The following is a 26,682-nucleotide window of genomic DNA, read 5'->3' on the forward strand; positions in this document are numbered from 1 at the left end:
CACTTTATGTGGATGGTTCATGTATGAGAACAAGTACAGGAGAACTAGTAGCCGCGTATGCAGTGACTACTGACACTGAAGTTATAGAGACACATCGTATTGACACCCTGTCTGCTCAAGCAGCGGAGCTAGTTGCTCTGACTCAAGCCTGCATACGTGCCAGGAACCTGAAAGTTAACATTTACACAGATTCACGTTACGCATTTGGAGTCGTACACGACTTTGGAGTGCTCTGGCAGGAGAGAGGTTTCATGACTTCTCATGGAACCAAGATTCAGCATGGTCTCCTTATTCAAGCTCTGTTAGATGCCATACACTTACCGACATCTATTGCCGTCATGAAGTGCAAAGCACATACGAAAGTTACTGACACTATTTCTCAAGGTAATGATCTAGCAGATCGCACAGCCAAGCTTACAGCACAGATTCCAGACATTTCAGTTAATCCGACACAGACACATACTCCAGATCTGACTACCTGTATGACAGTTAAGGACCCTACTCAAGATGTCATAGATATCCAGTTACATGCTACTCCCGATGAAATCAAGAAATGGTCCGAACAAGGAGGGGTCCAGACAGATCAGGGATGGGTAACGAAGGGAAGAGCCACATGGTTTCTCCCCGACTCTATGGTTCAAGTCATTATCAATACCGCACATAGTCCAGCACATTTAGGAGAAAAAGCTATGTTAGATAGTATCCAGAACATTTGGTTCAACAAGCATTTACGAGCTGCAGCCAAGCAGAAGGTCCGTACCTGTATGATATGTTGCCAGTTTAATCCAGGTAAAAGTGTCCCGGTGGAACAAGGTGGATTCCAGCCCCCTGACCACCCTTTTGAAGTCCTCCAAATGGATTATATTCAGATGGAGCGATGTCGAGGTTTCAAGTATGTCCTTGTAGTGGTATGCGCTTTGTCCAGGTGGACAGAAGCATATCCAGTCCCAGATTACACAGCCGCGACCACTGCCAAGCAGTTGGTTCGTGAATTCTTCCCCCGTTATGGACTCCCTAGGGTCGTATATTCTGATAACGGCCAGCCATTCTCATCTGAGCTCATGAAACATATCTCCCTTTTGTTAGGGTACCAGTGGAAGTTCCATTGTGTACGCCATCCTGAAGCAGCCGGTCTCGTAGAGAGACATAATCAGACCCTGAAAATCCGCATTGCCAAAGTATGTAAAGAGAAAGGTGTGGACTGGCTAGTAGCTCTGCCAGTCGCTTTGTTTTATATGCGCATGGTCGCACATTCCAGATCAGGTCTGTCCCCGTATGAGGTCGTATTCGGCCGCCCCCCTAATATGTGGGGTACACCTAGACCCCGAAGTATTACCGATGTTTCAAGTAATATGCTGACAGATTACCTAGCTTCCTTGATGTCTGCCCTACACTCTTGTCGTTCACAGGTTGCCGCCGCATTTCCAGACAATACCGAGGTGGCACCGCATGAGATCGTTCCCGGATGCATGGTTCTTGTCCGGAATTTTGATCGTTCAAGTCCGCTGGAGTCTCGCTGGAAGGAACCCAAACAGGTCCTCCTGGCCACCCGTACTGCCGTCAAGCTGGAAGGCAGGAAGGGCTGGGTCCACCTGTCACATGTGAAAAGATTTTTTGGACTAAAACCTGTTACCAAGAACATTTCCGAGGATTGTAAAGACTGCCAAAGTATTATTTTCAAGGACTGTCCCGCAAAAGACAATGCTACAGATCCTTCCCTGTTAGAGAAAACTCCGCAGCAGGAGTATAAGCTTAAATTAAGGTCTAGTAAAATAAGTCAGCCAGTTTGATTGTCTAAGTCCTCCCCTAGGTGAAACGGTTAGACCGGTTTCTGACATGTATATAATAGACCCCCACAGAGAGAGAGTTAGTGAGAACTCTAAAAGTTGCACTATTATTTTATGTTTTCTGCTATATCTCAGCCTTATGATTACCTGCATAAGTTATGCATGTTATTTGTGTTTTCCAGTTTCTCATGTAAATAAGTCTGCTAATGCTACAGTAGAGCACACGTTTAGTGATCTACCTCCTCATGAACTCTCATATCGTCTTGCTATGCGTAATAATTCCTTTATCCGCATGTTACATTATTCACACCAGACCAGCAATGCCACTAATTGTTGGGTGTGTGGTCGACTCCCCCCTTTCCAGACACCGAAGGGAGTTCTGCCACTCTTTCCTTATCCATTTTCACATAATGGTTCGTGTGGAGCATGGTCCACGTTAACGTCATCCTCAACAGATATGTCTTTTCTTAATAGTACATGTTTTCCAGACAAGCAAGGTCTTCCCCACAGAACAGGGTTAGATCTAGAAAATGAAGTTTATAATTTGGGTAATTATTCTTCGAATTTTATGGTCCTGAATGTTCAGTCTGATTCTACTCCAGACTTACCTGCTATGTCAGTATTACCAGTCAAAGGCGAATTATGTGTCAGAAATAAAGGTGTCTTCCCCTACTTAGGTACTGTTGTAAATAGTAAACTGATACGTAGATTAACGAGAACCCTTGAAGCAGTAGTGATTGAGACTACTTCTGCTCTAGGTAACTTAACCGAAGAACAATCCTTTATGAGAATTGTCGTGCTCCAGAATCGTCTCGTCCTTGACGTCATACTGGCCGATAGGGGCGGGGCATGTAGAGTCATCGGATCTAGTTGCTGCATTTTCATTCCTAATAACGCACCGTCTGTTTATTCAGCTATTACCAGACTCCATAATATTGCCCATATGTTACACCAAGATCCAGGCACCTGGACATGGTCCGGTTGGTTCTGGAATATAATTTCTGCCTGGGGATGGAAAGTATTGTCATTTCTGGGTATTGCAGTAGCGATCATATTCAGTTGCTGCCTCTGTTTACAATGTGGCCCTGCGATTTGCGGCATTTGTGCTACCTCTTGTATTCCTAGCCCCAAGTCCCGTTCTAAATCCAGTTCCAAGAAAATTCGAGACGAGCAAATGATACTGTATGAAATAGTAGATGGTATCATGAATATTGATGTTTCCTGATGGAAACGTAGTGACAAGGAGGGAATGTGGAAAAGTAAATTTTGCCATGTTCTGTGTCCCTACGTGTTCCCCATCCAATGTTATGTGTGCATGATTAATATGCATATGTATCCCCCATGTTCGATTAAAGACGCAATTACAGTTGTGTCCATCTCTAGTATGCTAGTTTCCAGTTCTCGTGAAAGCTACGAGTATTAGGCCTATGTAAAGTTACGTTGCCACGTTTCTCAGTGTGCACGTTATTTCATTGTAAAGTCCCCGTTTCTAGGCCTCAAAAGGGCCCGGACACCAGATTCAGCTCCTGTCTCCTGAACCCTCGCTGAGGAGCGATACAGCCCCCACCTGTATCCTCGACCCTTCACTTACTTCCTGCCTCGCAGTGCCCGGCACGGCCTGGCTCTGCCTACGAGTCTGCCAAGAGTATGTTATGATTCTAGTTATCAGTCCAGCCCTCCTTCTCTGCATTCCTAAGCTACTGAATCGCATCAATAGTTTCCGTCATTGTCTAGCCTTTACGTCTCCATGTAGGAGAAATACTGTATTAATGGTCATTTAATATTCCTCAACACGCACTACATGTAGAATAATGCATGCTCCAGTCTTAGAGTCTGTTAGCCTTTCCCCTCCTGACTCTTAGTTTATATCAACATGTCCTCTAAACATTAGATACTAGATAGGGTTTAGGTACATGTCGCCCTGACTCTCCAGACTTCAGTCTCTACTCCTAGCGCAGAGTTCATAGCCCCCAGCTTCTCCTAGTAACACGTCATTGTCAGTTTGCGCGCACCATTAGGTTAGAGGTCCCGGCTCCTTAGGTAGCCCCCTCCATGTTTCCGCCCCATTTATGACATATTCTGTTACGTTTACATCACATGTCCATGTATACGCCTCTTGTTACACCCACTGCTCCGCCTACTGTAATTCACTGTAATGCAATTGTTTTAGTATATATACTTGTGCACTGTTATTAAAGTTGTGCTAGCTAGCCATCCCAGATCTTGTCCGTGCAGGTTGTCCTGTTCCTGTCCTTTATGCTGTATTAAACCTGCAAACTCCTACTACCTCGAATCTTGACTCTTATTTATTGAGCTATCTGTTATTCATATATTCATTCAAAAATAGAGGTATTATTTATTTATTTACCACAGTTACCTGCACCAATATAGGGTATTTATATGGAATATAACAATATGGTTTGATATTCGTGAGGCTGAAGAGTTTAAGTGAATGGTACAATGGGACGAATATGTACTATGGCATTGCATGATGGACATTGTAGTCCGAAAGAGAGTAAAAGAAGTAACAAATAAGTTAACAGTGAAAATTTGTTTTCTCTTGAGAACTGCAAAAGAAAGCCGATGGATTAAACCAGCACTATTAAGAACAAGGTGTACATTCATGTATCTTCACTGCATCTAAATATTTTAATGTTATTTTAATGCACGAAAATTAACTGGTGTTAAAGATATCTCACCCGTAGTCTCTTTTCACTGTTTATACAGGTCACCTTTTAAAAGAGAAGTAATTCATCTGTTCCATATTGTCGTATGATTAAGGCCCGAGATGGGTTGAAAAGCGTTAAGGCAGCGATTACCACGCTAATAAATACTTGCTAAACAAACGGATGGAGGGCTTGCTGCACATCATTTGGAGTAATGCATGTTTTTCTTGTGGAATATGTAAGCGGTCATGCTCCGCTACACAGGCACCAACTCAAGAGCCTGTGCGTCCGTCTGTGCGTCAATTTCTTTTTGAACATATATATATATATTTTTTTTTTCACTGAAAAAACAAGGGTTACAGAGATGTTATAGTTAGGTTCAGATTACCCACAAAAAACCATAGAAATTAAACCGTTATAATTATGTTTATCTCAAGAAACTATAACTCGTGCCCTAGGGTAACTAAAACTCACCCCCCGCCATGCTCAGTTTTCTCATCACTAATTTTATTGCAAATGTTGCAGTTTTATTATGAATGATGTCATACAAGATGTGAGTTTCTAGTTTCTTTTTATGTTAAGTCATATTTAATTACCCTATGTTAAGCCAACCTCCGGTAGGCACCTAATCCGGTGCTATGCACGGCCTTCGGCCTGGCCCTGCAGCCAATCCCTGCAGGCACCCACGCCATATGTAGGCAACCTCGGAGGGGTGCACGAAGTCCCATCCCCGGGCCAATTTTGGCCCTAGGTACACCATCCCCAGGGCCTGGCTAATTCCTGAAAGGGGAGAGGGGGCTGAGTGGCTCCTGTCCTTGGGTCAAATTTGGCCCTGGGGACTCCAACCCCCGGAGCCCGGCCAATTAATGAAAGACGATTGGGAGTCACGTGGCCCCCCCTCCACATGTCGTTTTGGCTCCAGGGACCTCACCACTTCATCTTTGTGCTGGTCCCAACACGCCCCACTCAATGCCCCCGTGGCTCCTCCCACCTCTTTGCCTCCAGTGTGTGCATTCGAGAGCAATTATTTCATCTGTTTTCCTGCCTGACTGACAGCGGGCACGAAAACAGATTAAAACTCTGCTCACAGCGAGCGGGAAAAGTTTTCCGGCTCCCGCTCGCTGGGATCAGTCTTACCGTTTGCTCTAGCTTGGCGGGAGCTGTGAAAGCTCCTGCCAAGTGAAAGCAAACATCTATGACCCAAGGGTGGGCACCTTGGGACATAAGGAGCTGACCCTGGGTGGTGGCGATCCCCAGGGCCATTTTTGGCTGCAGGAGGGGACTGTGCCCTATTTGCAGGGCCTGCCCGGGGGGGGTAGTCCTGGGCCGAGGGGTGTCATCACGACCCCCTCCACTGTAAAACGTAGGGCTTGCCCCGGTGAGGTTTTGGTCCCTAGGGCTGTAAACAGCCTTTGGAGGAGGGCCGCTCAGCCCCCCAGACACTTATTACTGGCCTTCCCCTGGGAGTTTGCTGTCCTTGAGGCACAAATCGGCCATGGGGAGGGGGCTAAGTGCAACCCCCTCGCCACTATAATTATTAAATTATGCCCCTGGGACCTGACCCGAGATTCAAGGATCTGCTGCGATTATCACTGGAATGTTTTTTAATAAAATGCTTTTTTGCCCTGGCGGGGTCCCCACCGCCAGGCCTAGGGGGTCAGGAAAATCCTACCGTGCTCCCTTCTCCTTTTTTTGGTAACTCTTTTTGGGGACACTGTTAAATCCAAGTTTTAAAATGGATGACAATACTTCCTAGTTGAAATGTTGGCAGCCAATCAGATCCCAACATGAGATCTTTCAGATCCGCAGAGTGTTCACGTCCCTAGAAATCTATATTTCCTTTTTGTTTATTAACTCCAAAACTACAGCATGGATTTGCACTAAATCGCAAAAAAGGGCTCTTTCTGGACCAAGAGCTAGCTTACTGCCAAATTTGGTGTAATTCCGTTCAGCAAGTCGGGTCTAAAATCTCTGTGGAAAATTGCATGGGGAAAACACGTTTTAGCATCTCCCCTTTTCTCGGCCATCGCTTGATGAATCACCCCAAAACTTTCTACACAGCAGCTGAACTTAAGTTATTATCAAAACAAAAAACGTTTTCCTTATGGAAACTAGGTCCTAACTATAGCTACCTACTAGCAGTATTAGGAATTAGGGTAAATGTGTTTTAAGGATTTAGGGGTGGGTAAGGGAATTGGGTGGTAAGGGTATTTTTAGGGGTTTATGGTGGGTAAGGGTATAGGGAGGTACGGGTTAATTTAGGTTTTAGGCGTTAAGGTTATTAGCTTGTAAGTGTATTTTTAGGGTTTAGGGGTGAGTAACGATATTGGGTGGTAAAGGTGTTTTTAGGGTTTAGCGGTGTGCAGGCGTATAGGGGAGTAAAGCGTATTTTAGTGTTTAGGGGTGGGTAAGGTTAGCGGGCGGTAAGGGTATTTTTAGGTTTATGGGGTGGGTAAGGGTATTTGGTGGTAAGGATGTTTTAGGATTTAGGGGTGGGTAATAGTATTGGGTGATAAGGGTGTTTTTATGGTTTAAGAGTGGGTATGTGTATTGAGTCATAAGGGTGTTTGAGGGTTTAGGGGTGGTAAGGGTATTTTTAGGGGTGGGTGAGTTTAGAGGTCAAGGGTCAATAAAGGAATATTTATATATTTATCAGCAGAACTCCTCAAGAACGCCCTCCATATATCAATACTTTCGATCCAAGGTGAAACAGAAGGACGACATGCAAAGAATCCTTTGAGAAGCAGTTTATTATAGTTCAACTGTTTTCATAGTTTTTTCTGCAGTTCAAAGCAAAGTGCAAGGTGCATGTAAAATCCCAAAACAGACCTACGCGTTTCGGTCGTAGCCTTCTACTGGGTCATATATTTATATGTATATATAGTGAGATACACACACACACACACACACACACACACACACATATATTACCTACTTGCAGTCGGCAGTAGATAGTTATAGATAGGACCATGTTTCCATTGGAAAAGCGTTTTTTTACTTGCCTATATCTTTGGTGCCGTTTGACGAACCTTCACAAAATTTTCAAAAATAAGTGTCCTGGTGATTTTGGTTGTGCATGTAAAGTTTCAGAGTGATCCGTCAAGCAGGGACTGAAAAAAAGTGGGAGTCAAAAAAGTGTGTTTCCCTTGTGATTTCCCATAGCCCAAACCGCTGGACGGAACTACATCAGATTTGACAGAAAGGTAGATTTGTAATGGACATTACGCTTTTGGTTATAAGGTGTAAATCTGTTCAGTAGTTTTGGAGAGATTAAAGGAAATCCAAATTTGTATATCTGGGGATGCTGAAATCTAATTGGGTGGCAACACTTCAACCAGGAAGTGTTGGCAGCCATCTTGGGACTCAGCTTCAGCCGAGCCCCCGAAAAATCTAAAAAAAGAAAATTGGGCAGGGTAGAAATACCCGGACTCCCCAGCTCTGGTCCAGGGGTCCCCCAGGCCCCCCCTCCAGTGCAAAAAAGCACTTAAAAAAATAACATTTTGCCACGGAGTCACGAATTGCATGCTAAAAATATAAACAACACAAGCATGGTTTCCAGAGCCTGTTTACATTATAGCCTGTGGGTGTGCCAAGTCCCGGGGCAATAAAAATTAAAAGGAAGGAGTTGCAAAGGGTTCCCCTCTGAGGGCTTTTTGAGCCCTGGGGACCAACACTTCCTGAGGCTTTGTTTTTTAATAATGGAGGGGGCCACGTGGACTCCCCTCCTAGGCTTTCTAGAAGCCTCAGGGTCTACCACTCCCTGGGCTTTGTTTTCAATAATGAAGAGGGGTTGTGCGGGCCCCTTCCAGGGGTACGAGAAGCTGTGGGGCCATCGTCTCACCGGGGCAATAAGAACAATTTGCGGGGGTTGCACGGACCCCGGGTACCACCACCTCCCTGGGGGGCCTAAAAAATTAATGATGCTGAGAGGAGGGCCTGCATGGACCCCCTACCTGGCCATATTCAGCATCAGGGATTACAACCTCCCTGTGGCCGGCCCGTTCCCAGAGAAGGAAGGGGGCCACGTGGACCGCCTCCTGGAGCCATTAATGGCACTGGGGATCGCCACGACCCAGGGCTGGTTCCTGCTATGTCCTGGGTGCCCACCTCTGGGACATAGCTGGTTGCTCGGAGTTGGCAGGAGCTGTGACAGCTCCAGCTAAGTCAGAGCAACACTAACTCCACTCCCAGCAAGCGTAACCTGTGAAATAGCTATCTGGGAGCAGAGTTTTCGTCTGTTACCCTTACCTCTGTCAAACGGGCAGGGAAACAGACAAAATAATTGCTCTCACACACAGAGATGCATGTTTAACAGCTCCCTGTATGTGAGACCAATGCTGGCTCCCGCTGCAGGCGGGGAGCAGACAGGGACCGCAGGGGCAGTCAGGCTCCCCCCGCAGTCCCCAACAATCTTGACTGGGTGTCCTGGGTGGGCTCCAGGGCACCCAGCATTTCAAGGACGGCTCCAGGGCTGAAATCAGCCGGGGGCGGAGCTGCGCTGTCTCCTCCGCCACTGTATTGTGGCCGGGCCCCGGGGAATGGAATCAGCCGGGGGCGGGGAGCCGCATGGCCTCCCCACCCCTTCCAATAATACGAATATTTAGTGACAGCATTTCGGTTCCTAAACATTCTTACATACTACTGTGATTCGGTATTAGGTAGTGATGCCCTAAACACACTTCTTGCTAATACTGAATCTGTATGTATTCCCAATTCCAAACTGCGATTCGGTAACATGTTACCGAATCGCAATTTGGGAAGGATACATACTATAATGCATTTTTCTGGTCGCAAAATCGAGCCGTTTCCGGCTGGAAAAATGCTTGCTGCATTCGGACCCTAGTTCCTTCGCCCATATGAATGTAGGCTGATGAGTGCACCATTATACGCAGGCCTTTGTTATAATTAAGTTTTTATTGCATGATTTGTTAAAACCACTGCAATGCTATACACAATAAAACATTAGTAAAATTCATATAACGTACACAATGAATCATTATCATTAAAAGCATTGCCATCTTCACTGAAGAAGCAGAGTACCCATGTAAGTCAAAATGTTTTAAGGAGTTTGCAAAGGAAGCTCACTTCCTGCCCTATAGCATAAAATAGTTTAACATTGGCACCTAAGCTTTAAAGCAGATGGATCGGCGGTGGGAAAGTGTTGATTTCAGATGCACCCGTGCTTCCCCAGGGTCGCAAAATTACTTTAAAAGTATGTAAGACTGCAGTTACAGTCTATGTGATGGGAAAGTCCAAGAGCAGAAGATAAAGTGCAGTCGCATTGTAGCAGTAATATGCGGGTACTGAAACTAAGGTGCCTTTGGGACCTTTACTACCTAAAATGTTTTTTATAGTTAATAAATAATGCAACAGATGTTAGGTGCAGCGTACAAGACCAAGGTGAGAGTAGTGCAGTGGAAATTATCGGTGTAACGTGCAGGTGCAGCAGGTTCAATGAATGAAGTGCTTTCTCCAGCCACATGTTCCTTCCTACAGACGCTGGCTAATGGGCGATGGTTAAGTGCAGCAGCCCACAGGTGCAGAGAGTTAAGTGCCCAAGGCTATTTCCGCCAATCAAGCTCATTTGCCAATAGAAGGAGGTATAGGGTACAGCCACCAGGGTAAGCAAGCAATGGCATTAAGGATTGTGTCATCAGCCTAATTAGTCACTGGGCCCTGTGGACTTGGGAGGAGCGGCTTTGGGAGGATAAATAAAGATTGCGCTCTTTGAAATTTTCTTAACTAATATTTAACCCATATTATGGCTAGTTACCTCCCTTCCGTGCAACTGCTGGGGCCCTAGCCTCAATCTTTTTCCTAACTCTCTGGAGGAATTGCACCATTTCACAGATCAACCTAATGTCTGATGGTTCAAAGCAGGCCCTCGCTGACTCCTTGCAGGTCCTATGCCATGCTTGTTCCATGTTCTTCATAGGAGCTCGCGCCGTTCCTCCATTAAGGTGGTGCACAGGCGGAGGATGTGAATGATGGTCACATAGCTGGCAGTTATCTTGTGCTTCCCGTCCAATCCATACGGTCTTGAGATCAGTAGTATCCCCAGCCTGTGTAGTACCCCCAGCCAGTGTGTCACCAACTGCATCTTCGTTCACTTGCTGTAGGGTTCGCCTAGGTAGATCTGAGGTTTCAGCCTGATGTAACTGTAGAGCGTCATCCAGCCATGTTTGCGTTAAGACAGACAATCCTTGTCCTCAAGCAATGACTGCAACTGGGCACTTGATTCAACCAACTTTTTAAACTCTAGATAGCTGATGGTTAAGTCACAAGTGCTGGTTAAGCCAAGAGTACTCAAGGCCTGTAGCAGATAAGTCCTTGCCGGGGAACTATGCCTTGCTTCAAACGAAAGATAATGGCCCAGGGAGCCCTCCTTTGACAATTTGAGTTTGCAGCAGCACACCATGAAGGCCGCCTTCCGTGCAAGTGACTGTTTAACAATCCCAAATTTCAGCCTGATCTGGGCAGGTGATGAGTAAGACGGTAGCTGGAAAGTCAACCTATACACCTTGAATAACATTTTATCCGGTGTTGTACTGTCCTACCCCCTAAGTGCCTCGCTTCCATAGGTGAGGGTTGGAAGAATCTTTGCTTGGGCCACCTGCAGAATCTACATGAGCGATGGCCCTTTCAGTTTTCTATAGATTGATCTAAGGCCGAAAGCCGGTGCATTGCCCTTCCTCCTAATTTCTTCAAGCTGTTCACTATACTTCCCATTCTCGTTAAAGTAGACTCCGAGGTACTTGAAGCTTTTTGCCAGCCCAAATTTTTCTTTGTCCAGAAACCACTTGGGCTTTTGCGTTCTATAGCCATGGGCTGCTAAGATTTTTGCTTTCTTTCTATTTATTGTCAGTCCATCCCTTGAGGAGTAGGCCAAGGTTGCATCAACAAGGTACTGGAAGCCAACTTTGGTTCTGCTTATAAGGACAAGATCATCTGCATATAGCAGATTTGAAAGCTGAAAGCCCTCTAGTGTGGGCAGATGAGAGTTAACTGCATTAAGAGCCGGGGTGACATCTGTTAGGAACATTTTGCATAGTGTAGGGGCAAGAACAAAGGCCTGCTTAAGGCCTTGCATGATTTTGCTTGGCCTGCATAGGCCATCTCCAATGTTGATTCTGACCCATGTTTCTGCGTGCAAGAGTTCGAGGGCCCTTAACAGGCTGGCTGGGATGTTTAGGTTGGACAATTACCACCACAGCTTCCCCTGATCAACCCTATTAAATGTGGACTGGTAGTTGATGTAACCAAGGTAGACTGGGAGGCTCTGGGTCTTTTTGTCCTCTTTGAAGATTGGTGCCAGAGTCAAACCTTGCCATGAGGGGGGAGGTGTTGTTGAGCTGCAAGATGGTGGAGAAGAGGGGTGTTAGCTGTGCAGCCCAAAATGTTGGGTCATCCTTGTAGATGGCCGGAGGAATTCTGTTCAGGACTGGAGCCCACTCCCTGCAACCCTTTGCACTTTTTTTCAAAACAATTCTTGTAGAGACAGTGCACCAAGTTGATTTTTGATCATTTCCCATAGCGTCCTTTAGATGGGTTTTTTAGGGCTCCAAGTCATTTGCCTGAGTGCTAAATTGGCCTTACTGTGTCGCAGATTAGAACGATCAAGCAGGAATTGGTACTAGGTTGACTCAGAGATATTGGAGGAAGCCACATTTGGCAGGTGTCTGCCAATTCCATTCATTTTTCTTCATATCATGCAGCAGCTTTGCCCAGAAGGAATTCCATTGCACAATTTGACTCTTCTTTTTCTCCCTTTTCAATGTTTTCCTCACCTCTCGTAGATTAAGCAGTATGGCAACCTTTTGAGTGCTCTCATCAGATAGTTGGTCCTCCTGTTGGCCCATCTTATTCTTTAATTATTTCCCGACCATGAAAGGAGGGTCATGTAGTGTGCTTAAATCTTTTTCTTGACCCAGACCGGCTTGGCATGCAGGTTGAAAAGTTTTGTGGTAAACCTTTCCCATTCAGTCAGTCTTCCCCCTGCGTAAGTGTAGATGCTGTTAGTTGCTTGGCTTCAAATGCCAATGCAGAGAAAGACTCTGTAATGCATCTAAAACGTTTGAGGTTGATAGTATGATGTAGCTAGCGGACATCTAATTCCTTAGGCCATATGGATGTTGGCTGTGTGTGTCATTGTACACAGACATTTGTTATGGTTTTTGCTGGGTTGACTTTAGGTGCTAATGATCCATGAATCTAGGGCACGGAGGCAATCAACAGTTTTTGACTGTTTGGTTTTAAACAACGTGCCTTCTCAACCTGACATGAATCTCGTGTTGAAAGCGATGTAGCAAGCACCCAGGTGGCTACCTTAGAGAATGCCCACCTGGTTGCTGCAGCTTCTCTGTGCTTCGGCTGGCAAGCCCACATTTTCCATGTTTGCTGCAGCCAAGAGAGGATTCTGACCTCCTGCCAGGCAGTGTGATCACTCCCTGGAGTCAGGAACAAAAGCTAGGGCAGGAAGGAGGTCACACGCCCCTCCTCCCAAGCAAGCTAGTGAAGTGGCACATCAATGCGGTGAGCGTCGAAGGCTGCACCTCCTCAGATATGCATCAGGGCTGACTCCTGTGGGAAGAAACGGTCCTCCCCAGACCAAGGCATATTTGCACCCAGACAAGCATAAAATGAATAAAGGAGGTGTACACCCCCAGAAGGTTAGCTAAACCTTCAGGGTGGGCAGCCTGGTTTTTACACTAAAATTAGATTTCTGACATTTTAGAAGTGCCAGATTAGGGGGTGCTGGGTAGAAAGGGTGACCCACACCCCAGATGTGGTCATCTCATGGACGGACTAGCTGTAGGGACTTGCAGCCCATTGGCTACTTGCTCCCATGCCCCTAACTCCCCTAAATTTAGGATTTAAGGAACCCCCTGACACCAGAAACTCAGTTCTGAACAACCTGCTTCAAAGAGGGCAGAAGAGACCAGTGTCAGCAACATCAGGACTTGCACAAAGCAAAAGAGGGATACCGTGTACTGTGGCAACTCTCATGGAACTGCCTGGTCGAGACACATCCTACGCTATCCCTTGTTCGCTCAGATAGAGGGACCCCTGTAGAAGCCTGAAGCACCCTCAGACTCTCCTGGACTAGTGGTACTAGTCCTCTGCAAAGCGCAGGTAAAGCAACACTCCAGATCCGAAGAATCGCTGGCCATCGGGCCCTCCGAGGTATTGTCTAAATCCTGATGCTCTAGTGCATTTTGGGAACTGTAGTCCTGCCTTGCACAGGGTTACAGGCAGCTACCGAGTTCCACTGGACGTCGAAGTCACTTTCTGCTCTACTTATCGCTGCCAAGTCTTGTTGGTCGTCAGTCCGGGAACTGACCCCTTTACTTGACGCTGCACATAGAGGGAACTCCTTCCGACCCCGTTGTTGTGTTTGGGCATCTTTCTCTCCCACAGCACCATTTCAATGGTAACAGCAGCTCTCCCACGGCTCCCTTTCAGCACCAGGGACAGCCAGGACAACTCTGCACCTGGGCTCCATGGGCCAAGAAAAACGGAACTGTCATGGCTTTATCCTGGGATATGATTCACCTTTACACTGCAGGAGTACCACACAATTCGACCTGCAAGTTCCCGATTGTCACTTGTGATTTTCCAATAGACCACAATTATAAAGTTTCACTGTATTATTTTGCACTGATTTTATATGTTAGAATGTTAGAATGGGACTTTTATAGCGCAACGGCTACTCCAAAGGAGTGTCCCGGCGCTTTGAGCTCCTGGCCATGGAAAAAGAGCAAGAAACATAACAATAACAGAGAAGGGGCACCCGAAGGGAAAGAAACTATCCAGCAAACAACCAAGTTTTCAAGTCTTTCCTAAAGACAAGCAGATTAGAGGTGCTTCGCAAAGACAACGGTAGCGAGTTCCACAGCTGAGGAGCAAGGAAGCTGAAAGACCGGCCGCCTAGCCGAGCCTTTTTAATGCGTGGTACCCGAGCCAAGGCCAAGGTTTCTGACCTGAGGGATCGTGCTGGTCGATAGAAGTCCAGCCTCCTCTGAAGATACTTGGCACCAGTGCCATGTAAGGCCTTATGGGCAAGAGTCATGGTCTTAAACAGTATCCTCTTCCGCACCGGAAGCCAGTGGAGGGATACAAGAAGATTAGAGGCGCTGGTGCGACGATGAAGGCCATAGATGGCACGCGCAGCCGCGTTCTGGGTGATCTGCAGACGTTGGAGGAGATATTCAGGCAGGCCCAGATATAGAGCATTGGCATAGTCCAATCTGGACCCTATAAGGGCCTGAACAGTGATCCTCCGATGATGCTGTGAAAGAAGGGGGAAAAACTTGCGCAGCATTCTCAGGATCCCAAAACAAGTTCCCGTAAGGATGGAAATCTGGGATTTGAGCGACAGCTCATTATCAATTTTGACTCCCAGGTTCTTGGCCCACTTAGAGGACTGTGAGGGAGGGAACATGTCGGCAGGCCACCATCCTCGCCAATCTGGTTCAGAGGGGCATCCGAAGAATAGTATTTCGGACTTGTCCGAGTTGCACTTGAGACTGTTTTGAGAAAACCAGCTGAAAACAGCCCCAAGGCACTCGCGGATCCCTTCGCCATCAAACTCTTCACCCTTGCGACAGGTGAAGAGGAGCTGAGTGTCGTCAGCATAGGAGACGATCCGGGCCCCATAGGATTCCGCCAATGTCGCCAGAGGGGTCATCAAGATGTTAAAGAGAGTGGGGCTCAGGATAGAACCCTGAGGCACTCCGACTCCCAATGGCGGCATCTCGGCGGATCCGGGTGGGACCCAGACCGTCTGGCGGCGGTTGGCCAAAAAGGAAGAAAACCAGTTGAGCACCGTCCCCCCTAGCCCGATGTCATGGAGCCTAATGAGGAGGTCCTCATGGGGGACGGTGTCAAACGCCGCCGACAGATCTAGCATGACTAACAACACCCTGCCTCCCATGTCCAGCACCTCTCTAATGATCTCCGAGACTTCCAAGAGCGCCGTCTCGGTGCTTAAGTTGGAGCGGAATCCCGATTGGGATTCATGAAGCAGATCATTAGACTCCAAAAAGTTGGAAAGCACGCTGTGCACGTGTTTTTCCAGGATCTTGGTCAGTGCTGGAAGGAGCGAAATTGGTCTATAGTTGGAGGGTACCTCTGGGTCAAGATTGGGTTTCTTGATCAGAGGGATGACCATGGCTTGCTTCCAGGTCTGAGGCAGAAAGCCTTCGCTCAAAGATAGATTAAGGATGGGATTGGCTATAGGGTTTATGGCGTCTGCCACTTTTGCCAGAAATTTTGCCGGGCAAGGATCTAATGGTGAGCCCGACTTAAGGTTCCTCATCAGGGCTAAAGATGTAACAGCCGAGAGAGGAGGAAAATCGAGCAGGGCTGGTCCCGGGGGAGACAGAGACGCTGCCTCAATCGGCATCACAGACACATCCTCTGGGTCTCTCTGCGGGAAAGAGACCTGGATTTGCCTAATTTTGGTAGTAAAAAAATTGGCAATAGTGTTAGCCCAGGTCTCTGCCGGAGCACCCTGAGTAGAGATGGACCGGGGACTAGTAAATTCACGCACGATTGAGAAAATCTCCTTACAGGAGTTAGCAGCATCGTCAATCCTATTGGCAAGATACCGTTTCTTGCTCTGAAGGACAAGTCCATGGTATGACTTCATCGTTGTTTTATATCGTTGTTTGGCCTCGGGCTCATACTGGACTCTCCAGGCACGCTCAACCACTTTACATTGCCTACGGGCAAGGGCTAGTTCCTCCGTGAACCAGGGAGCAGAGACCCGCCGAGCGGCGGACCTGGGCGGCTGTAAGGGAGCGAACTCATTTAGTCTGGCAAGAAGCCAGTCTTGCAGACTCTCCAGATCTTTCTCCAGATCCCCAGTGCCGACCACAGGGTGATCAGTCAGAGCATGAGTAAGCATATCTGAGGTCACCCGGTGAAATGTCCTATAGCTGCTGCCCTGCTGTCTCGTGGCGCTAGCGAGGGGGGCCGCGATAGAATGTATTTCGAAGCGGGCCAGAAAGTGATCGGACCACACGATAGGCAGAAGTGTAATATTCGTGATCGGTATGGTGGAAAAAACCTGATCGAGCATGTGGCCTTTATCGTGGGTTGGACCAGAGAGATAAGGGGAAAGACCCAGGGTAGATGCGATATCCAACAGTTTGATGGCATTTTGGTCATTGTGGTCGTCCATATGGAAGTTGAAATCTCCCGCAAGTAAGCAGTGCTCCGATCTCAGGACAAGGACCGACATGACCTGTTGAAGGTCATCAAAAAAGGAGCCCACAGGGCCCGGGGGTCTATAAACAATCATGCCCTTCAGTGCTTGTTGCGGCGATAAGGAGATGGTGAAGGCTAATGAATCAGCCCCTTCGATGGTGTGAGTATGCGTGACCGTGCACGGAAGAGAGCTCTTCACAACCAAAGCAACTCCTCCTCCTCTACCCTTGTCTCTGTCCTGTCGATGGATGGTGTAGTCAGTGGGGATAGCAGCCACTAGGTCCGGGTTGGAAGAATCATTCAGCCAAGTCTCGGTAAGCATCAAACAGGTAGGACTGGTGGTTGACAAGAGATCATAGATCTCTTGAGTATGGCGATGCAACGACCTCGTATTGAGGAGTAGACAGAGGTGTTTTGTGCTGCTCTCCTTGACAGGGAGAGGGGAAGGGAGGGAACGGACAGGGTGCCACAAACAAGCAGGGCACTTATGCTTACCCCTATGCCGGCCTGGGAAGACTGATAAGCATGACGCATTCCAGTTGCGCCGCGAAAGGAGCTCCTGAGCGGAGTAAGAAAGCATAGTGGCCAGAGCTACCTGCCACGCCGAACGCCTCCGGGACGCTGTATTGCTATATTGCTTCAAAAATGTATAACTCCGGTTATATGTATGCTGCTACGCTCATTTTGGTCTAAATTAAGATAAAAACACACTATTTTTATAAATTGGTGTAGGATTTCTCGAGTTGTGTCAATTACTTTTTGTTCATGTTGGTACTCTAAAATGCTTAATACAAGCTCCTCTAGTAAAGCCTGACTGCTCTTTGCCACACTACCAGGACTTAGCTAAGTATTTATTAGTGTGAATCCAGGAACCATCTTTGGAGTATTGTGATGGTATTACATGGTGAGGTTCAACCCTCACACAACATAATATTCCACTTTCCTACAGGCCGCACTAAACGTGGACTGTGAGGGCTGGGGGTGTGTGCATGTGTGTGAAGTGTACTATAGTAATCCTAGTGTCCTCCAGCATCTAACACTAATATCCAGTTTGAGGCAGGTCCTGTACACACAACAACCTCAGAGACAGAGGTCTGGTAGAACAAAAGCCGGGATTTCAGCAAACAGACAGTTGATAGACAAGAATTATTTTGCCATGTTTCCCTCCTTTGAAATACACCCCAAGGGTCATATGAAAAACCCCAGTACATCTGTCAAGCAGGTTTTGACACTCCAGCAGGATTTGACACTCTGATGTCGTACAAGAGACCCACTATGTTTGAGGCTGTTCTGGCTGAGGGATAAAAGACGGATGCAAGCCTGTGTGGTAGCTACATCTGCTTGTGACGGGGCAGGCCTATTTGAAGGGAATTATCAGCATACAAAGGCACTCACTGCACATTTTGAAAACACTGGAACCGGTTCCTAGGAAGCATTATAACCGAACCCTCCTAGTGGAAGCTGGGCTCATGCGCTAGCTAGAATTTGGGTCAAGCTGTACACCTCACCACTTTCAAAGATCATCAGCCGCCACTGGCCTTATTACAGGCAATTATACAATGCACCAGGATGTCAAATATAACTGTTACCTGCGGCTCAGCCTCTCTTCTGCTTTTCTTCCTGGCCCTGCTATCATTAATACCACCTGTATCTTTCCTTTCTTCCCCGTCCATCCTCTCACTCATGTTCAGTCCGGGTTACTACATCAGGCACAGGAGGGTGACTTGAGGGAAGTAATGAAGAAGACATGATGATAATGGTGTAGAAGGAGGCAAAAAGGGCAAAAAGAAGGCGAAGACAAAAAGGCAATAGTGAGTGGAGAGAAATGTGAGAGAACATATGGAGAGAGGAGACAGAGAGTACTGTGGCACTAAAGAAATGACGCAGTGTGATCAATTCCCCTGCACAGGGCAATTAAAGGAACATACTTGCACCCATAGTTGGCGGTTTAAAGGTTCGATGGCATTTCGAGCAGCAACGAAATATCATATATGCTACTATAAAGCCAGGTAATTGTTCAGATTAATCTTATATTAACTGTATGGGAAAACACATGCACCACAATTTTGGACCTGTGACATAGGCAGAACCAGTGTCCACGTGACACTGGTGTTTAAGAGGCTGTAAAAATTTGCGTTAAGCAGGAACTGCGCAATGTTGACACATTCAGTTGCATTTTCTAACTATGGGCTTGATGGTGAGTGGAGAACGGGTGGAACAGAGGAATGAGAAAAATGAAGAGAAAGGAAAGCGGGTGGGCAAAAGGGCGAGCGTCTAGCACTGTTTTGGCTAAGGAGGGGTAAGTTCGGTGAGATAGCAATGGAAGGACGGGTGGAGAGCGGGGTAGGGTTTCTTGTGTAGGGGGGGAAAGGTCTGTAAGTTGTAGTTTCCTTGGGAACAGAATGGGCAGGCTGATGGGGTGACAAGAGAACAGTGTGACCAGATGTTAAGTAAAGCCGCATATTAGAGTTGAATATGTCGGTGTCTTAAATGGTGTGACTAAACGGAGTGGAAAGAGAAAGAATAATTGGTTTCAGGCGTGAATAAAAAGTAAGAAGCACAAGCTCCAATTAAAGAAAGCCACAGTCCTCTCCTCTCTATGGGAGATGCACTAGTCTTCCACAGTGAGCTTCACAGTTCTTTCTCATCTGGATGCCTATTTTTCTCCGAGATGCACAAGCACCTTTCAGAAAACTCGTGAGATGTAGAACCTTACCCGTACCCAAGAGTGCCAGGATTAAACTCATGCGAGGTTGGGCGGGAGCGTGTTCAGGTCAGCTCTTGGGGAAAAGTGCTGGTGTTTTGGAAAAGTAACAGCATTCTTTAGCCACTTCTTGCAGCTGTGGTGGATGCTTTCTGCGACGTAGCACCTCACCACACTCTTCACAACCTAAACCGAGCTACCTTCCGTGCTCCGGGTGTCCCTGTGGATCACACCCCCTCCCCCTGTAGCGGGTGTCCGGGTGACACCGCCTTTGCCCCTCCTCTTCGGCCCTATACCTACCAATCGCCGCCCGCGAAGGCTGTGCCCGGATATGGCGTGTTGCCCTCCAAGGGAGTCGGCTGCCCGCGGGCGTCTTCCCCCCCGCCCGCCCCCAGCGCGGCATTCCGAGCCTCTACCGGCAGGGCTGTAGCGGGCGTGCGGGTGAGTGACACCCCCGGGGGTCGTTTTTGCGAAGTGTTCAGGGAAAGAGTCTGATGCCCCGGGTGAGCGCCGTGATTCTCGGGTGCAGCCGGAGATTAGGGTGGGTTGCGGAGGGACCTGTGAAGGGGCGGTGTTTGGGCCGGAGGGGGAGGGGGGGTTTATTTGATGGAGGGGTCTCCAGGGCGTGCGTCGTTGTGGGGCTCGCGCCGGGCTCCTGGCAGGGGGTGACATCCATTGGGTCAGTCCTTTGTTCCCGGCTCTCGGGCGTCTCTCCAGTGCGTGCAGACTGACAGCGAGCTCAGCCAATCAGAGGCCCGCCAGCCCAACCCCGCAGTTAGAAGTCAGCATCGCAAGACAGCAGCTCTTCCCAAACTAAGGGGCCACGCAAAGCTGGCATGCAAGTACAGCACCCCTGGAAACCGTGCTACCACCCTAATCATACAAGCGGGCCACTACATCTCTCTTGCTGCAGTTATTTCGAATAGCCCCGTATATTGTACACCCTTACAAGTGATAACATCTCCATCTGAAAATACCCCCGCTGTGCACGGCACCAGCAGCCTATAAGTGGCCCCCACTACATATGGTGCCAGTAGCCACTACTGTTGCAAAAGATACCTGCTAAACAACGCACCGTTGCAGACGGTGCTAGTAGCCTAATTGTCAAATAGTGCCAGCCGACCCTGTATACCCCGACGCTATAAATGGCATCAGCCCCTGCACATACCGCAGCTGTAAACGATGCAAGCAGCTCATACATACACAACTGAATCAAATTATGAGAGCAGTCCCCACACATTCCGCCTCTGATGCTAACAGTTCCCACGTATCCCTTGGACGCAATTAGGGATAAATGTCACTATTACACTCCCCTTCCTATTGTTAATATCTCTGTTACACCAGCCTTAGCAGAAGCAAGTGGGGCCACTAAGTCCCAGCTCACCCCATAACACCACACCTTGAAATTATTTTGGTCTATAATAACCCGGCTAGTCACCCCTCCGCAAATATACCCAGAACTTCCTTTTCGGTAACCTTCTCCTTAGGGGCAAGCAACCTCTTTGTAGCGAATGGAGTTTCAGCAATCTTCTACAACACGAATAAGACCCGCAAACCTTCTGTTCGTAAAAAAGGAAGCTAGTATTTCTGTCGCAGCAAATAGGACTAGCAGACCTTTCGAATGTGGCCCTGCTGCGCCCCCCCTCCCCACGCCCTCATCCCCGCAGATTAAACCTGCCTCTTCCTAGGTCTCCCCATCTCCAGTGAGGCCAGATGCCTCGGCCCGCAACTCTCATGTCCACAGCAAATGAAGGCACTGGAGCCCAGCGCTCTGGTTTGGGATGGTCTTTTGTATTGATGGAATGACCAATTTACCCCCTTTGTGCATTTGACTCCAAGGACCTCTAGCTGCCGAGATTGACTCCCAGCGGTTGTAGAGGAACTGGCACTCCGATACTCTATGCTACAAGTAAATGCAGTGAATACATTCAGTGTCCTTTGTGGCAGGCATCTTTATAGTTCATGTATGAAAGTAGGGCTGTTTTTATTAGGAGGAAAGAAACAAAACAAGCATTTGCAATGCAATAGGTCTCGCATTAGGAAAGTTTGAGCTATTGGTCTTGTAAATGACTAATTTTTAATTTATGTGTTGGTTTTGAAAATAGCAAAATTAATAGCTTTGTCATTTACAATGCCAATACTTTTATTTTTTGATAATGTGACACCTATAGCATTTGTAATGCAACACGTTTTGTATTTACGTGACTTAGATGTATTGATATTACAAATAACAATGGTTTTTAATTTTTTTAAATAATTAATACTTAAATAAAAGTTATTGTAATTTATAATGGCAATAGCTCAAACTTTTGTAAATAACTTTTGTGAAGATTATGTTCAGTGTATTTTATTGTGATGAAAATCCAAGAACAGAAGTGAAATATTAACATCTTTTTGTGACATTTGTAATAAAGCTTGAAACATTGAGAGAAAATATGGGAACCAGTTGTTGTTGAATGGTTGCACAGATTGATACTGTGGTGGCGCTGAGTGATGTTGTGGTGGCGAAGAGTGATGGTGTGGCGTTCAGTGATGCTGTGGTAGCGCATAGTGATGGTGTGGTGCCCCTGAGTGATGCTGTGGTGCCCCTGAGTGATGCTGTGGAGGTGCGATAGATAGAGTGAGGGCAATAGATAGCTAAAGGGAGGGCGAAAGATAGAGTGAGGGTGAAAGATAGATAGAGTGAGGGTGAAAGATAGATAGAGTGAGGGCGAAAGATAGATAGAGTGAGGGCGAAAGATAGATAGCGTGAGGGCGATAGATAGATAGAGTGAGGGCGATAGATAGAGTGAGGGTGATAGAGTGAGGGCGATAGATAGAGTGAGGGCGATAGATAGATGTGTGTGGTTGTGTGTGTATGGTTGTATGTGTGTGTGGCTGGGTGTGGTTGTGGGTGTGTGGTTGGGTGTGTGGTTGTATGTGTGGCTGTGTGTGTGGTTGTGTATGTGTGATTGTGTCTGTAGTTGTGTATGTGTGATTGTGTGTGGTTGTGTGTATGGTTGTATGTGTGGCTGTGTGTGTGGTTGTGGTTGTGCATGTGGTTGTGCGTGTGGGGTGATGTGTGTGGGGTGATGTTTGTGTGTGGGGTTGTGTGTTTGGGGTTGTGTGTGGTGTGTGTGTGTGTGTGTGGTTGTGTGTGTGGTTGAGTGTGTGGTTGAGTGTGTGGTTGAGTGTGTGGTTGTGTGTGTGGTTGTGCGTGTGGGATGAAGTGTGTTTGTGTGTGGGGTGATGTTTGTGTGTGGGGTTGTATGTGTTTGTGTGGTTGTGTGTGTGTGGTTGTATGTGTGTGTGTGTGCGTGGTTGTATGTATGTGTGTGCGGTTACAGAAGGATGTATGTGGAAGAGAGCAGCAGATCACCACAGCAGAAGAGAACAGGGAGTTAAAGAAGGAGGCGGGTGGAAGAGAGCAGCAGATAAGCACAGGAGAAGAGAACAGGGAGTTAGAGAAGGAGGCTGTGGAAGGGAACAGCAGATCAGCACGGGAGAAGAGAACAGGGAGTTGGAGAAGGGGCGGGGTGGAAGAGAGCAGCAGATCAGCATGTGAGAACAGAACAGGGAGTTAAAGAAGGAGGCGGGTGGAAGAGAGCAGCAGATCAGCACAGGAGAAGAGAACAGGGAGTTAATGAAGGTGGTGGGGTGGAAGAGCAGCAGATCAGCGCAGGAGAAGAGAACAGGGAGTTAAAGAAGGAAGCGGGTGGAAGAGAGCAGCAGATCCTCACGGGAGAAAAGAACAGGGAGTTAAAGAAGGAGGTGTGTGGCAGAGAGCAGCAGATCAGCACGGGAGAAAAGAACATGGAGTTAAAGAAGGAGGCGTGGTGGAAGAGAGCAGCAGATCAGCACAGGAGAAGAGAACAGGGGGTTAAAGAAGGAAGCGGGTGGAAGAGAGCAGCAGATCCTCACGGGAGAAAAGAACAGGGAGTTAAAGAAGGAGGCGTGTGGCAGAGAGCAGCAGATCAGCACAGGAGAAAAGAACATGGAGTTAAAGAAGGAGGCGGGGTGGAAGAGAACAGCAGATCAGCACAGGAGAAGAGAACAGGGAGTTAAAGAAGGAGGCGGGTGGAAGAGAAGAGCAGATCGGCACAGGAGAAGAGAACAGGGAGTTAAAGAAGGAGGCGGGTGGAAGAGAAGAGCAGATCGGCACAGGAGAAGAGAATAGGGAGTTAGAGAAAGAGGCGGGTGGAAGAGAACAGCAGATTAGGACAGGAGAAGAGAACAGGGAGTTAAAGAAGGAGGTGGGGTGGAAGAGAGCAGCAGGTCAGCACAGGAGAACAGAACAGGGAGTTAAAGAAGGAGGCGGGTGGAAGAGAGCAGCAAATCAGCACGGGAGAAGAGAACAGGGAGTTAGAGAAGGAGGTGGGTGGGAGAGAGGGAGGGCGATAGATAGAGGGAGGGAGGGCGATAGAGTAAGGGCGATAGAGGGAGGGCGATAGAAGGAGGGCGATAGATAGAGGGAGGGCGATAGATAGAGGGAGGACGATAGATAGAGGTAGGGAGGGGGATAGATAGATAGGAGGGCTATCGATATAGAGGGAGGGCGATAGATAGAGTAAGGGAGGGTGATAGATAGATAGAGTGGGTGAGGGCGATAGAGTGAGTGAGGGCGATAGAGTGAGTGAGGGCGATAGAGTGAGTGAGGGCGGTAGAGTGAGTGAGGACGGTAGAGTGAGTGAGGGCGGTAGAGTGAGGGAGGGCGGTAGAGTAGCAGAGTGAGGGCGGTAGAGTGGTAGAGTGAGGGCGGTAGAGTGAGGGCGGTAGAGTGGTAGAGTGAGGGCGGTAGAGTGGTAGAGTGAGGGCGGTAGAGTGGTAGAGTGAGGGCAGTAGAGTGGTAGAGTGAGGGAAGTAGAGTGAGGGCGTTAGGGCGGTAGAGTGAGGGCGGTAGAGTGGTGAGGGTGTGTGAGAGGGTGAGGGTGTGTGAGAGTGAGGGTGTGTGTGGGGGTGTGAGTGAGGGTGTGTAAGGGTGAGGGGGTGTGAGTGGGTGAGGGGGTGTGAGGGGGTGAGGGTGAGGGGGTGTGAGGGAGAGGGTGTGTGAGGTAGAGGGAGGGTGAGGGCGTGTGAGGGGTGGGAGGGTGGGTGAGAGGGTGAGTAACAGGGTGTGTGAGGGAGGGTGAGGGTGAGGAGGGTGGGTGAGGGTGGATGAGAGGGTGTGTGAGGGGGTGTGAGAGGGTGAGGGTGTGAGGGTAAATGGGGGTGAGGGTGGATGAGAGGGTGAGTGGGAGTGTGAGGGTGTGGGTGAAAGGATGTGAGGGAGTGTGAGGGAGGGGTGAGGGTAAATGGGGGTGAGGGTGAGTGGGTGTGTGAGGGTGTGTGTGAGGGTGAGGGGGTGCAAGGGTGAGGGGTTGTGAGGGAGGATGAGGGTGTGTGTGAGGGTGAGGGTGTGTGTGAGGGGGGGTGAGGGTGAAAGGGTGGGTGAGGGTGAAAGGGTGGGTGAGTGTGGGTGTGAGGGTGAGGAGTTGTGAGGGGGGTGAGGATGAGGGGGTGTGAGGGTGAAGGGGTGTGAAAGTGAGGGGGTGTGAGGTTGAAGAGGTGTCTGAGGGTGAGGGGATGTGCACAGGAGAAGAGAACAGGGAGTTAAAGAAGATGGTGGGGTGGAAGAGAGCAGCAGATCAGCAGAGGAGAAGAGAACAGGGAGTTAAAGAAGAAGACGGGTGGAAGAGAACAGCAGATCGGCACAGGAGAAGAAGAGAGAACAGGGAGCTAGAGAGGGAGGCGGTGGAAGAGAGCAGCAGATCAGTACAGGAGAATAGAAGAGAACAGGGAATTCGAGAAGGAGGTGGGTGGAAGAGAGCAGCAGACCAGCACAGCAAAAGCGAACAGGGAGTTAAAGAAGGAGGTGGGTGGAAGAGAACAGCAGATCGGCACAGGAGAAGAGAACAGGGAGTTAGAGAAAGAGGCGGGTGGAAGAGAACAGCAGATTAGGACAGAAGAAGAGAACAGGGAGTTAAAGAAGGAGGTGGGGTGGAAGAGAGCAGCAGATTAGGACAGAAGAAGAGAACAGGGAGTTAAAGAAGGAGGTGGGGTGGAAGAGAGCAGCAGATCAGCACAGGAGAAGAGAACAGGGAATTAAAGAAGGATGTGGGGTGGAAGAGAGCAGCAGATCGGCACAGGAGAAGAGAAGAGAACAGGGAGCTAGAGAGGGAGGCGGTGGAAGAGAGCAGCAGATCAGTATGGGAGAATAGAAGAGAACAGGGAATTCGAGAAGGAGGTGGGTGGAAGAGAGCAGCAGACCAGCACAGCAAAAGCGAACAGGGAGTTAAAGAAGGAGGTGGGTGGAAGAGAGCAGCAGATCAGCACAAGAGAAGAGAACAGGGAGTTAAAGAAGGAGGTGGGTGGAAGAAAGCAGCAGATCAACACAGCAAAAGAGAACAGGGAGTCAGAGAAGGAGGTGGGTGGAAGAGAGGGAGGGCGATAGATAGAGGGAGGGAGGGCGATAGAGGGAGGGCGATAGATAGATAGAAGGAAGGCGATAGATAGAGGGAGAGCGATAGATGGAGGGAGGGGGATAGATAGGAGGGCTATCGATATAGAGGGAGGGTGATAGATAAATAGAGTGAGGGCGATAGATAGAGTGAGGGCGGTAGAGTGAGTGAGGGCGGTAGGGTGAGTGAGGGCGGTAGAGTGGTAGAGTGAGGGCGGTAGAGTGGTAGAGTGAGGGCAGTAGAGTGGTAGAGTGAGGGCGGTAGAGTGAGGGCGGTAGAGTGAGGGCGGTAGAGTGAGGGCGGTGGAGTGAGGGCGGTGGAGTGAGGACGGTAGAGTGAGGGCGGTAGAGTGGTAGAGTGGTGAGGGTGAGGGTGTGTGTGAGGGTGTGTGGGGGTGCGGGTGTGAGAGGGTGTGTAAGGGTGAGGGGGTGTGAGTGGGTGAGGGGGTGTGAGTGTGTGAGGGAGAGGGAGGGTGAGGGCATGTGAGGGAGGGTGAGGGCGTGAGAGGGAGGGTGGGTGAGAGGGTGTGTGAGGGTGAGAGGGTGTGTGAGGGTGAGTGAGAGGGTGTGTGAGGGGGTGTGAGGGTGAGGGGGTCTGAGGGTGTGAGGGTGGGTGTGGGTGTGTGTGAGGGTGAGGGGGTGTGAGGGAGGGTGAGGGGGTGTGAGGGTAAATGGGGTGAGGGTGGATGAGAGGGTGAGTGGGTGTGTGAGGGTGAGGGGGTGTGAGGGTGAGGGGGTGTGAGGGTGAGGGTTGTGAAGGAGGGTGAGGGTAAATGGGGATGAGGGGGTGTGTGAGGTTGAGGGGGTGTGTGAGGGTGTGTGTGAGGGTGAGAGGGTGAGTGAGGGTGAGAGGGTGAGTGAGGGTGAGGGTGTGTGAGGGTGAAAGGGTGGGTGAGGGTG

At 48.6% G+C, this 26,682-nt stretch overlaps 1 protein-coding gene across 1 annotated transcript in view; it reads left to right on the forward strand.

Moving 5' to 3' along the window:
- Positions 1-19,705: 19,705 nt before the first annotated feature.
- ZBTB8A (zinc finger and BTB domain containing 8A) overlaps positions 19,706-26,682 on the forward strand; it is a 171,984-nt gene continuing 165,007 nt past the window's right edge. Inside the window, exon 1 of the mRNA XM_078680729.1 lies at positions 19,706-19,808. The gene's annotated coding sequence lies outside the window, so the exon portion shown is untranslated. The remainder of the gene's footprint in view (positions 19,809-26,682) is intronic.

This window comes from Lissotriton helveticus, chromosome 3_1 (genome assembly GCF_964261635.1).
Source record: "Lissotriton helveticus chromosome 3_1, aLisHel1.1, whole genome shotgun sequence".
NCBI lineage: Eukaryota > Metazoa > Chordata > Amphibia > Caudata > Salamandridae > Lissotriton > Lissotriton helveticus.